We start from the raw sequence: 11,356 nt of genomic DNA on the forward strand, positions 1-11,356 counted from the left end.
ATTATGACGAATAAAAGTCTTGAATAATTTGGTACAATGTACAAAAGCTTTGGTTAATATCTTGAGTATACATGAAATATCAATTAGTGTAATATTGCACATAATAGGTGATCTACTAGGAGACTAAAATTCTTGGATCCTATGACCCTTTAACCTTATCTCTTCCTTACCCAAGAGAAATCTGCATGATTATTATTTATTGGTCAAAGGTGGCCACATGGCAATACCTATCCTTTTATTTTTATTTTCATTTTATTCCATGCACTTTGTAAAGAGGGAAATCACCTAAAGTACTTATCCTTTTGTCCAGAATCAAGTCAGCCATATGGCTATCTTACACGCCTGAGAGAGTGATAGGTGAAATCTGAATGCATGTATTTTGATTGGTCAAAAATAAAACCTCCTACACGCCTAGAAGAGGCAAGAATCAACCAAAATGCCTTGCTGCCTTGGGAACTGATTAGTAATCAGCGATGTGTTCTCCTCTTCCTCCCCTCAAAGCCGTGACTCCATGAGGAGCATACCATTCTGCCTTCCTTGATTCCAGGTACAAAGACCATCATCAACAGTAGACTAGACGTCTTCTTTTAATTCAAAAATCAAACCTAACCAACCCTTTCCTCAAGCCGTGAACCATATCAAGAAAGAATCATAGAATGCATGTTAAATTCCTTCCAAAATCTGCACCAAAAACCGTGAGCTATTGAGAGGAGAAATATCATCCAAGCTTCCTTCTTGTTCTCCTCACTGATTCGGCAATGAACCATAGCCCAGGGACTGCCACATGAAACCATCCTTCACTCTTTTCTGTTGTTCGGTTGAAGGGAAACTTCAAGGAGGTCCAGCAATGGTTGGGCTATTCCTCCCATTACATGCGGCTAAAGGCACGGTTCTTACTAGGGAAAATTGTCATCCTAAGTTCTGCACTATCCTCCATTACACGCTAGAACAAGTGAGCCTTTCCTACCTCCTTTGTTTCTGGTTTCAGCACATAAGATGTTTGAGTGAACCGTTCCTTGTCTTATTTTTGTTTTAACTCTTTGGCATGGTGAGAGGTGGTGATGATTCTCCAAAATTTGGTGACTGTTTTCTGCATCTATTTTAAGAGAAACATGGTTGCGTGGAAGAAGGTACAAACCAAACCTTAAGTCTCCTCTGTTCGGTTGTAGGTGTATTATAAGAAGATGCATTTTTGTCATTTCTCTCTTAGTGTTTTAATCGGCTGCTGCTTGTAAATTTAAGAGAATTATGTTGTGTTCATTTGTTCCCTATTCCGGCCCTTGCACTGCCATAAAACTGAATGCCCTCAAGTAAAAGTAAATTATAAATTAAACCCTTAATTGCTCCTTAATAGTTCGGCCAATACATGCAGGTTAGGAGAGTATTCTATTTGTGCCATTTTCCTTCCCTGAATCCTGCCAATTGGTACAGCCTTGGGATGTGCTGCATGTGAACCTAAAATCGAAAATTTAGGAACTTAGAAATAATCTCATTTAAATTGTTGAACTGCTTCTTGGATTGGAAAACCCTATCAGGCGTTGCATGTGTTAATATGTTTATGGGCAGCCTATGTATGGTCTTATTAGCACACTCTTCTGATTGCAAGTCTTGTTATGTTAAAATAAAAAGAGAACCCTTGGTAATGACTATAGAGCCGAATCTGCATGTATAGGTGCCTTTGGGAGCTTGTCATTTGATTATATGTGGTAGGATTAAAATTATGTAGGCAGTGAACCATGAACTCTGTTTTGAATTAAACATGGCATGTATTGAAACTATAAGGACAACTTACTAGAGGCTTTGTCCACTCACACGTAAGCCTTGCAGAAAATTTTATGTAAATGAATTTCCATTGTGCACCTTGTTTCTGGCCAAGCCGAACCTACATGTGTGGGTCCTTAGAATTCTTTTGTTACTTGCCAGTGATTGGTAAGATAAACCTAAAGGCAGAAATATACTTAGCATAGAAAGCATGAAACAAACTCTATGTTAGAAAAATTAAATTAGTGTAAAAATCATGAAAATCCTATTGAATCAAGCTTTGCATGTGTTAGAACTATTTGGATAGCTCTTGTATTACTCTCCTAAATTATGTAGAAATGTTATGTAAATGAAAAACCAGAGACACCTATTTAATGGACAAAAACCGAAACCCCAGGCATAGAGAATCAAGGCTATGTAAAGGATAATTTGTAGCACCTAAATAATGGTAAAGACAACCGAATTAAATGCTTAGGGATTTATGCTTATGTCATTTGTTAATCTTTGGCATAATTATAGTAAAATGAAAAATTAAATAACATGGGATGCATGATAAATTGATTGAAATCATAGGAGCTGAAAGCACGAAAAAATTAGTTTAAAAGTCAGAAAATGAACTTGGTTCTAGGAGCATGAATTCTGAATGGAACCTTGTGATTTGTAAATAAATAAAGTAAAGAAATTCTGTTTGGTACTTTTGATTAGGCTCTTAAAACTCAAGGATGTTTGATGGACTTGGGGCTGTTTTGATTAGAAAGCTAAAGTATCAGGTATGTGTTTGGTGGTGAGACCTACTGTGACTATTAGCTAGCGTATGGAATTTTGAACTGATGCTCACATGTGCCTGATGAATAGTATTCGATTATATGATATATGTATTCTGCCTTTGGACTTGTTATGATGGAAAATTCTGCCTATGGAAGTATTTGTTATTCGGCAGCTTGGTATTAAATATACAAGAGATATATGCTATATGATTATGATCTAGTCATGCATATGCACATCATGTTTCACCTGTTTCTGTTTGTGTGTGTGTCAAACATGTCATAGCATACAACATTATGCATGTATTCTGGAAACCGAAGTATATAATAAAAGTAAGCATACGTTTGAGCACGCATCATATAAGCATCCCTCCTGTACTAGAGTATGGGACACTTGGCTTCAGTCCGCATAGGTCGCAGTTGCAACCCTCATGAGGAGCCACTATGGGATCTCCACTGTGCTTGTTAGTACGTGCACTGCAGTGCTATGAACGTACCTTTGGCGTTATATACGCATCTTGATTAGTATTTTGGCGTTATATACGCAATATGATTAGTACTTTGGCGTTATATACACACTATGATTATATGTTAGCATCTGTCCGGAAGAATTAAATGTTGATGCGACTGTTTTGGAATTTTGTGCCTAGTCTAATATTGTTGCAGTACTGGTTTTATTGCCACACTACTGGGATTTTTCTCACCCCTTCGAGGGCTCAATTTTTATAAATTGCAGGAGGACTTAGAAGCATTTGAGGAAGTGTTTGATGACATGATTACATGACAATTCTGTTAAGTTATGTTGTTGACAACATTGCTGTTTGCTCGTTGTCTCTGTTGAGTGTATTCTGAATATTTGACCTTGATGTAGTTTCTTAAAGAATGCATGCCATGATGTATATTCTGTTTTTAAAAGAAGTGTAGCATGATGTTTATCATTCTGGTAATTTGTTTGCGAAAAGAATTGCGGTTGTAGTTAAATTCGGATTTTTGAACTGTTTTTGCGAGCACTTTGCGAGTTGTCGTTCTGGGGCTACAGACCTCCGAATGAGGTATAATTCATATGTACGTAAATTCCCAGTTGTGTACTTTCAGATTATATAAACTTTACAATGAAATTCTGAAATTCCGATTTATTATGAATTTTACAAGTGAGGAGGTTTCTGGAAAAATACAATGAATTTTCAAGTACCTTGCGAGTTCTGTTTCGTGGGGCTATTCACCTCTGATTCGCTTATAATTTATATGTACGCGAAGCCCCAGATGTCTAATTTCTATACATCAAAGAATATTTTCTTAAGCTGTTGATTTCGAATTTACATGATTTTGCAAGACAGGCTGTTTTCAAGAAAAATCAGAGTTGCGCAGCGAAAGCCTTTCCAAAAATTTACTTGCTGCTTTTATTTTGTGAAGTCAGTTTTCCAAGCAAGATTTTAATTGGTAACATCAAATTGCTTTTAGCAATACAAGAATTTTACACGTCAACGTTACGTGTCTAATCAGTTTTAGCAAACTCTTCCCTTGGATGCATACAAGGGAGGGTGCCACATACAATGTATTGTATATTATGTATCTGACTGTCATGCAAGAAGTGGGCCAGGGTATAGAGAGTTTTTTATAAACCTGGAGCTTACTGGAGATTCGTCTCTCACCCCGTTTGGGCATATGATTTCATGTACACAGTTAGCTGGAGAGCCCTCACGGGGCAAGGACATTACCCGTGACTAGAGGTGCTAGCATGAGGATATGGAGTTTTGGGTAGCCGGAGGCTACTATTTATTATAGATGTTATTTTTGAATAGCATGTATTGGTGTATTTGTGCTCTATTTATTTAGGAATCATGATATCTGATCCAAAGTTATGTATATAGCCTGTATATGTGTTGTACATGCTTTTCGCTTTTGATGCATGTACATTTTAATATTCAAGCATTATTATGTTATGAGGTATATTTTGATATGTGATTATTGCATGCTGTTAGATTTAGAGACACGGGGCCTTGTATGCATGCGTCCATGGATGGGTTTTATAGTCATGTGTGATATATATCTGATATATTATGATGCATGTGCTTATCAGGACATTATGAGAGTGAGATTATATCCCCGTTTATCCGATAAGAAAAACAGAACTCGGTCCGATTTGAGACTCCATCTAGAATGACACTTGAGGTCATATCCTGATGGTAAGTTATCTTTGACTATGCTTATTGATCACAGATGTGTTAGAGAAAGAAAGTATGTTATGAACAAGTAAAAAAAGATGTATTTGTTGCAATATATCGTGTGAATTAAAGGAAAGAAAAAGAAGGAAAAAATTAGCTCGTACTTCCGCTAATCGAGTTAAAAGATTAGGTAAGACTTTCGCTGATGCTTGTGTAAATATTATATGTATGTTAATTGAACCGGCTCGAGACAAGAATGTTACAGGGACCACGACGGAGTATGTAAGTTTTCTGTAGAAATAGTTTTCCCGTAGCACTTGCCACTTATACAGTGGTACACGACTTTATGACCAATATGTATTATGATAGTCAATCAAATGGGTCACACTTATGCCGCTACCAATCTATGAATAGTTTCTAGTTCCATATAAACTAATACAACTACGGGACAATTGTGCCAATATAATGCAGAAGAAAAGCAACATTTTGGCAGAATGCAGGTTTATTCAAATTCTGCAATTGAAGTTCAGAAAGTCAAAATCTTCAAATAACTACAAGAATACATAGCTTGAACAAACCTGCATTATTAAAGGCTCACCCAATAACAAGTCTGACACATACTTTAATTGAAGTATTAAAATATTGTGTTGGTCAACATGTCCGTATTTTAGTAATGAATCAAATTTCCAGAACTTAATACAATGTAAGAACACAATAATTGACAACAATTTATTCATTGAATTAAAACACCTTGGTTTAATCCGGTGATGGGGTAGCAAGTGGAAAGTTCTTTATATGAATTTGAAAAATGCGGAGATATATGAGTAGTACTCCAGCCTAGTTTCAATGAAATTTGTATATTATTGCATTGCAGCATCATTACAATAGATATACTAATAAAGTCTACCTACTAATTCAAATATAACTTGCTCATCGTCACAACATATTAAGGGCAGCACAATTGAAATGAAAAGAACATTTAGATTAAAATGAAGTTAAAAACAAAATTCATAATCGATCTTCTTGAGATTTGAATCAGCACCACACATGCTGTCTAGCGTTTCCAGAGATACGCTAAGGGCAAAATATGGATCCCATATCTGGTCAAAATGTAGTTTTATAGATCAGATGTTATATTAGAAGGTCCTAAACAAATACCAACACAGTGGTAATACACTCTTGAATCAAGGGACAGCCCTATATCACTTTTCCCTATATATATAGCAGAATTAAAAGAGGTATAGGAATTTGGGGAATTCACATAACCACGCATGGATTTTCACATCCTCACTTCTTATCCGCAAATAAGATATGACACACACATAAACTGTAATTTCAATAACTAAGACATGTCTCCTCCTCGAATATATTGGACTCTTTAATCATATGAAGGAACAGCCTTAGAACTGAGTACTACATAATTAAAAGTCACAACCCATGGCATACAAGGCAGAATCTTGGTTCTAAATAACATACACATCCAATTAACCAAGCATATCACAAAATCTGCAGAACTAAAAAGAATCAGGAAAAGAAAAATGACACACCAAAATCATTCTTAGAAAGCAGCGGATGCCATAACCATGTCATATACTCAAATTAAGGAAACATAATATATTGGAAATCCATGATGCAAGAGATACAATTGCACCATGTTCTTCTGTTTTTTTTTTTTTTTAACCGAAATAAACTAGCTATATAGAAAATTATATTTTGATGAGTATAATAGCCCTAACCCAATTAATTAGCAAATTACATGTAAATAAATAATTAAGCATGTTTTAGTGAGTAAAATTAAGTATAAGGCTTAATGAAATGAATCTGAGCCACTTTGGAGTTAAAAATGTACTAAGTGAAAATTAAGGAGTATAAATGGGTACTGGCGAAAGTGCCCAAAATATAAAAATAAAAATAAAAATATTCCTAGAAAAATATTCCAGACTTTTGGGTAAAGTTTGGTAATTAATGGAGTTGAATAGATAGACGAACCAATACCCGCCTAAAGTCACTTAACCTATGTTAAGTGACTAAAAGCCAAAAAGAACCCATTTTTCCCCCATCCCCCGTCGACGCCAGAAGAGAAGAAAAGAAGAAGAAGGAAAAGGAGGAGAAAGGGAGAGAGAAGAAGAGAGAGAGAAGGGAGGAAATCTTGACTGTTTTGGGTGATTCAAAAGCCTAAATCGCTTAGAATCTCGCCCTCTTTCATAATCCTAGCTTTGTTTTGAGTGGGAAACATTGTGGAGAGAGATATTGCCTCTCAAAAATTCGGCCATTTGGAGAAATTTGGGGTTTTGAGTGCTTCAACCTCCATTGAAGCTTGAGGAGCCATCAATCCTTGGTTGTGCAACCATTGGTGGTAAGATTCTACCCCTTGAACCTTATTTTCATGGAAAATTGCATGAGTTAGGGTTCAATGAATAGTGAATTGGGGTTTTGATGAAATGTTGTTAAATTAGCTATGTTCTAAGAAGAATGGAGCTTAGAGCATGTTATGGAAAATGCTAAGAATATCATTTAATCGGTGAAAATGAGCTTAGATAGCTAAATGAGTATACTTGTAAAATGGCAAAAATATGATGCTTGATATTGGATTTCTTGCATTGTTAATAAATGGTTTGGCTTGGTTGATTGATGATTGGATCCTTGTGATGTCTAGGATTGAGACATTTGGACCAACCGTGAGTGATCAACCATTGGAGCAAACTATGGAGCTTGACTAGCTCCTTGGAATTGGTAAGCTCATACTTGTGTTGTGTGTTGAATTGAGTAGTTGATGGTTGATTGTGAAATACTCTTGGATGCAATGTGTTGATTGCATTACACCATGTGTAGGTGTTGGTTTTGGAGTAAAGTATTGTTGACATTGGTGGTGAACTAAGGTTGCTGAAGCTTTGAGGTAAGCCTTCGGACCTTGGGTGTAATTCTCTTGACTGTTTCACCAAGCCCTGAAAGGGTAGAGGTTGTGATTGTGTATATAAATGCAATAAAATAGTGTAATGCTTTGTTATACGTATGTGTATGCATTTGGTGTGACATAGGATGGTGTTTCCCTATGTGGTATGTTGCATGACGATGCGTAAATCATACTTGGTAGTTAGCTGGCCAGTAGGACTATTTGCATCTGAGTTTCCTTAGGACAGCTTGAGAGCTCGAGGGATTTCTCTTGGAGATGTATTGCACTTAGCATAGATATGTATTTACTGCATTATTATTGTTATTGCTATTACACTGATATGGAACTGTGGGGTGGAGAGATGCTCCAAGGACCCCTGGTTTACTGGATATATTCGTATATCTCACCCCGTGTTGTGGGGACCCCCTTTCAGGTAAGGATGCGGCAGGAGCCACCAGTGGCAAGTGACCATATTTGGATTAGCATATGCATGAGGATCCTATATTTTGATATTATACATGTTGTTTTGTAGCTCACATGTATAGGATTGTAATTCATAGACCATTGATAGATGCATGATTTGTATATTGGAATGGACTTAGCATATGCTCATGCCTTTGGTCATCTCTTTTGTTGATGGGAGCCAAGGGAATGATCATAGTGTTTTGTAAGCTAAGTTTCATGATTTGTAATGGATATGTACTGTAAATGATGCCTACTTGAAATTCAATATATGCATGCTTGTTATGTATTGAGTTATTGAATTGGTTGGGCTGAGAATCAATTAGGTACCTTTGTTTAAATTGGGAAACGTTGAGAAAACAAAGGTTATGCTGCCCAAATTCTAGCTAAATCTCATGAGGAGAGGTTGGATGAGTGCTAGGATTGAGTTTTGGGGCATGGACAATTGGGGTTTGGAATGGGATGCATCTTCCCTTTGACATGGACTTGGAAAATGTGGGAATTGGGAGGGCGCTTAAGCGCACTGCTGCCCCTGTGAGTGCCAATGCATTCGGCCTCCTCTCGCTGGAGCGCCCAAAGTGGGGGCTTAAGCGCCCAGGATTGCGCGCTGGAGCGCCCTGGCTTGCGCTTAAGCGCCCTTCGCTGTAGGAGGATGGGAGGCTTACTGTCTCCTCGAGTTTTAGCGCCCAGAGTGGGGCTTAAGCGCCCAGGATTGCGCGCTTGAGCGCCCTGGTCCGCGCTTGAGCGCCCTTAGCCACTGAAGGAGGAGATGCTTCTGTCCCTGCGCGCTAAAAAGTCCCAATGGGAGCTTAAGCGCCCAGGATAGCGCGATTGAGCGCCCTGGTGCGCGCTTAAGCGCCCATTTACACTGAAATACGTGATGCTTGCTGCCTCCGTGCGCTTAAGCGCCCAGATGGAGGCTTTAGCGCCCGATAATGCGCGCGTGAGCGCCCGGTAGCGCGCTGAAGCGCGCGGGGCCTGTGACCAACACTCTCTTGTGTTGCTTCCGATTATCATAACTTGGGCTACAGTGCTCCGATTTGAGCGTGGTTTGAAGCCACGCGTAGCTAATGAAGAGATCTAAAATATAGTAGAAGTTGTGTAATAAATAGGAAGTAAATTAATGGTTTAAAAATGGAATAAGAACATGATGTTAAGCTTAATGTATCTGATTCCGCAAGGTAATATGGTTATGATCACGGAATTGGGTATTATAAGTTCGGTATGTTTTAAAAATGAAAAATTTATCCGAATTTTAATTGAACCCATGTGATTGTAATTGCGCTTAATATCATAATGCGATGTTAACAAACCGGTTCTAGAACGGGGTGTTACATTCTATGGTATCAAAGCAGTTTCGTAGGGAATAACTGTTAGTTATTGTTGAGTATGCTTAGTGTTTGATGCTTTATAGTTGTTTTAGTACTCTTTATGATTATTGCATTTGTGATCACTAAGTGTGGGCCTGATCAACTCACTTCTTTGTGTAACATGTGTAGTGACATGACGAGGCACCGAAACAACCCCGGACCATCAAACACCAATGCTCAGCCAGAACCTGTTTTGGCTGCTCTTGTGAGGCCTAGAAGTTGCCGTGGGGCAACGGGCGTACAGCCTGATCCCGTGGTTGAAGCTCTTGCAGCCGTTCAGAGGGAGTTGGCTGCTAGCAGGCAAGCCAATGAAAATCTAATGAAAACAAATGAAGACTCGCGGACTGTCATGGCCGCAATGATGACTGAGTTAAGGACGTTGAGGGGTCCTAGGCCCGTGAACCGACAACCCACTCCTCCTCCTCACACTGCTACGCCTTCTCCACCTCCTTCACAAGAAGAGGGTGTAGTGGGTAACAATGAAGGTGAGGGTAGTCACCATTCTGGAAGTCGTAGTCATCACACTGAGGTTCGTCAACCTCGAGTTGAGAATGTCGGTGACCATGAAGTGGAGGAAAGAAGATTGATGGCTTTCCGAAAACACAAACCACCTTCTTTTAAGGGAGGTTATGAGCCAATGGCGGCTGCAAAATGGCTCCAAGCTATGGAGAAGATATTTAGGGTGATGAGATGCCCTGACGCAATGAAGTTAATATACTCCGTGTACATGCTGGAAGAAGAAGCGGAGGATTGGTGGACTAATACCGTACAGCCCCTAGAAGCTGAAGGCCGGGAAATCACATGGCGGTTGTTCGAGACGTCATTCTTGGACAACTACTTCCCTAGAGAGGCTAGGGAACAAAAGCAGAATGAGTATAATGATCTCAAGCAAGGGTCGATGTCTATTGACCAATACTTTGCAAAATTCAATGAGTTGGTGAAATACGCCAACTATGGGCGAGCCTTACCCACTCCGGCTGAAATGACCTCCAAGTTCCAATGGGGTCTTAATGAGAAGATGTCTCGGAAGATGTCAAATTGTGACATCCGAGAGTTCAGTCGATTTGTGAATCAGCGCAGGAAGGTAGAAGAAGTGTACAAGGTGTCCCAAACCAAGAAGCCTTCTGAGGCCCAGACACCTAGTTCCAATAAAGCAACGGGCTCAGGTTATTGGAAGAACAGAAAGATGCAAGGCAAGAAGCTAAATGTGAATAGGCCCTTTGACTTGTTCAAAAAGCCCGGGACTCAGAAGAATTTTGTTGATAGAGGACCTCCTCCCAAGTGCAAGGGATGTGGCAAGGAGCATAGAGGTCCATGTGCTACCGGTGAGGTGATCTGTTTTAAATGTGGAAGATCCGGTCACTATTCCAGGCAGTGTCCTCAGAACGAAGCGAGGACTATGGCAGTTCAAGCTACTGTTGTTCTTGTCTCCGTGGTTCCACCTATGCTAGAGTCTCAGACGGTTGGTAGAGTATATACCATGGACCGTCAACAATCGGAGAAGGCTCCGAATCTAGTGAAAGGTACAATTTACATTGATAATATGGATGTTGAAGTGTTGTTTGATTCAGGAGCTACACACTCCTGTATGTCCGATTTTATGGCTGTTGGGCTAAATTTGCAAATGTACGACATTCGCCCTCCAATGAAAGTGGTTACTGCTACTGGAGAGGAGTGTTATACATCCGTATTGTGTAAAGATGTTGAGTTCAAATATGAAGGCCGAGATTACGTGCTGGATTTTATTTGTTTACCTATGATCAGCCTTCAAGTTATCTTGGGTATGGACTGGTTGTCAAAGAACTATGCTATGATAGACTGCTGCGGTAAAAGGATTGTGCTTGATGCTGATGATTCTGCTACTAGTTCTTCCCCATATCTATCTGTGTTGCAGGTTAGAAAGGTTTTGAGGGTCGGGGCATTGGGATATGTCTTTGTGGG

General features: G+C 39.1%; 2 long non-coding RNA genes across 2 annotated transcripts; both read left to right on the forward strand.

Annotated features, from left to right (window-relative positions):
• Positions 1-319: 319 nt before the first annotated feature.
• On the forward strand, positions 320-4,202 carry LOC133292899 (uncharacterized). The gene is made up of 4 exons (XR_009748988.1): positions 320-952; positions 1,056-1,130; positions 2,467-2,531; positions 3,262-4,202. It is a non-coding gene; the product is annotated as an uncharacterized LOC133292899 (long non-coding RNA).
• A 402-nt stretch (positions 4,203-4,604) lies between these two features.
• On the forward strand, positions 4,605-8,123 carry LOC133292897 (uncharacterized). Its single transcript, XR_009748987.1, has 4 exons — positions 4,605-4,711; positions 7,347-7,423; positions 7,523-7,586; positions 8,017-8,123. It is a non-coding gene; the product is annotated as an uncharacterized LOC133292897 (long non-coding RNA).
• The last annotated feature ends 3,233 nt before the right edge of the window (positions 8,124-11,356 follow it).

The sequence above is a fragment of the Gastrolobium bilobum genome, unplaced genomic scaffold, assembly GCF_033153095.1.
Source record: "Gastrolobium bilobum isolate Gb01-03AN ecotype WA unplaced genomic scaffold, APGP_CSIRO_Gbil_v1 utg27100, whole genome shotgun sequence".
In the NCBI taxonomy this organism is placed as follows: domain Eukaryota; kingdom Viridiplantae; phylum Streptophyta; class Magnoliopsida; order Fabales; family Fabaceae; genus Gastrolobium; species Gastrolobium bilobum.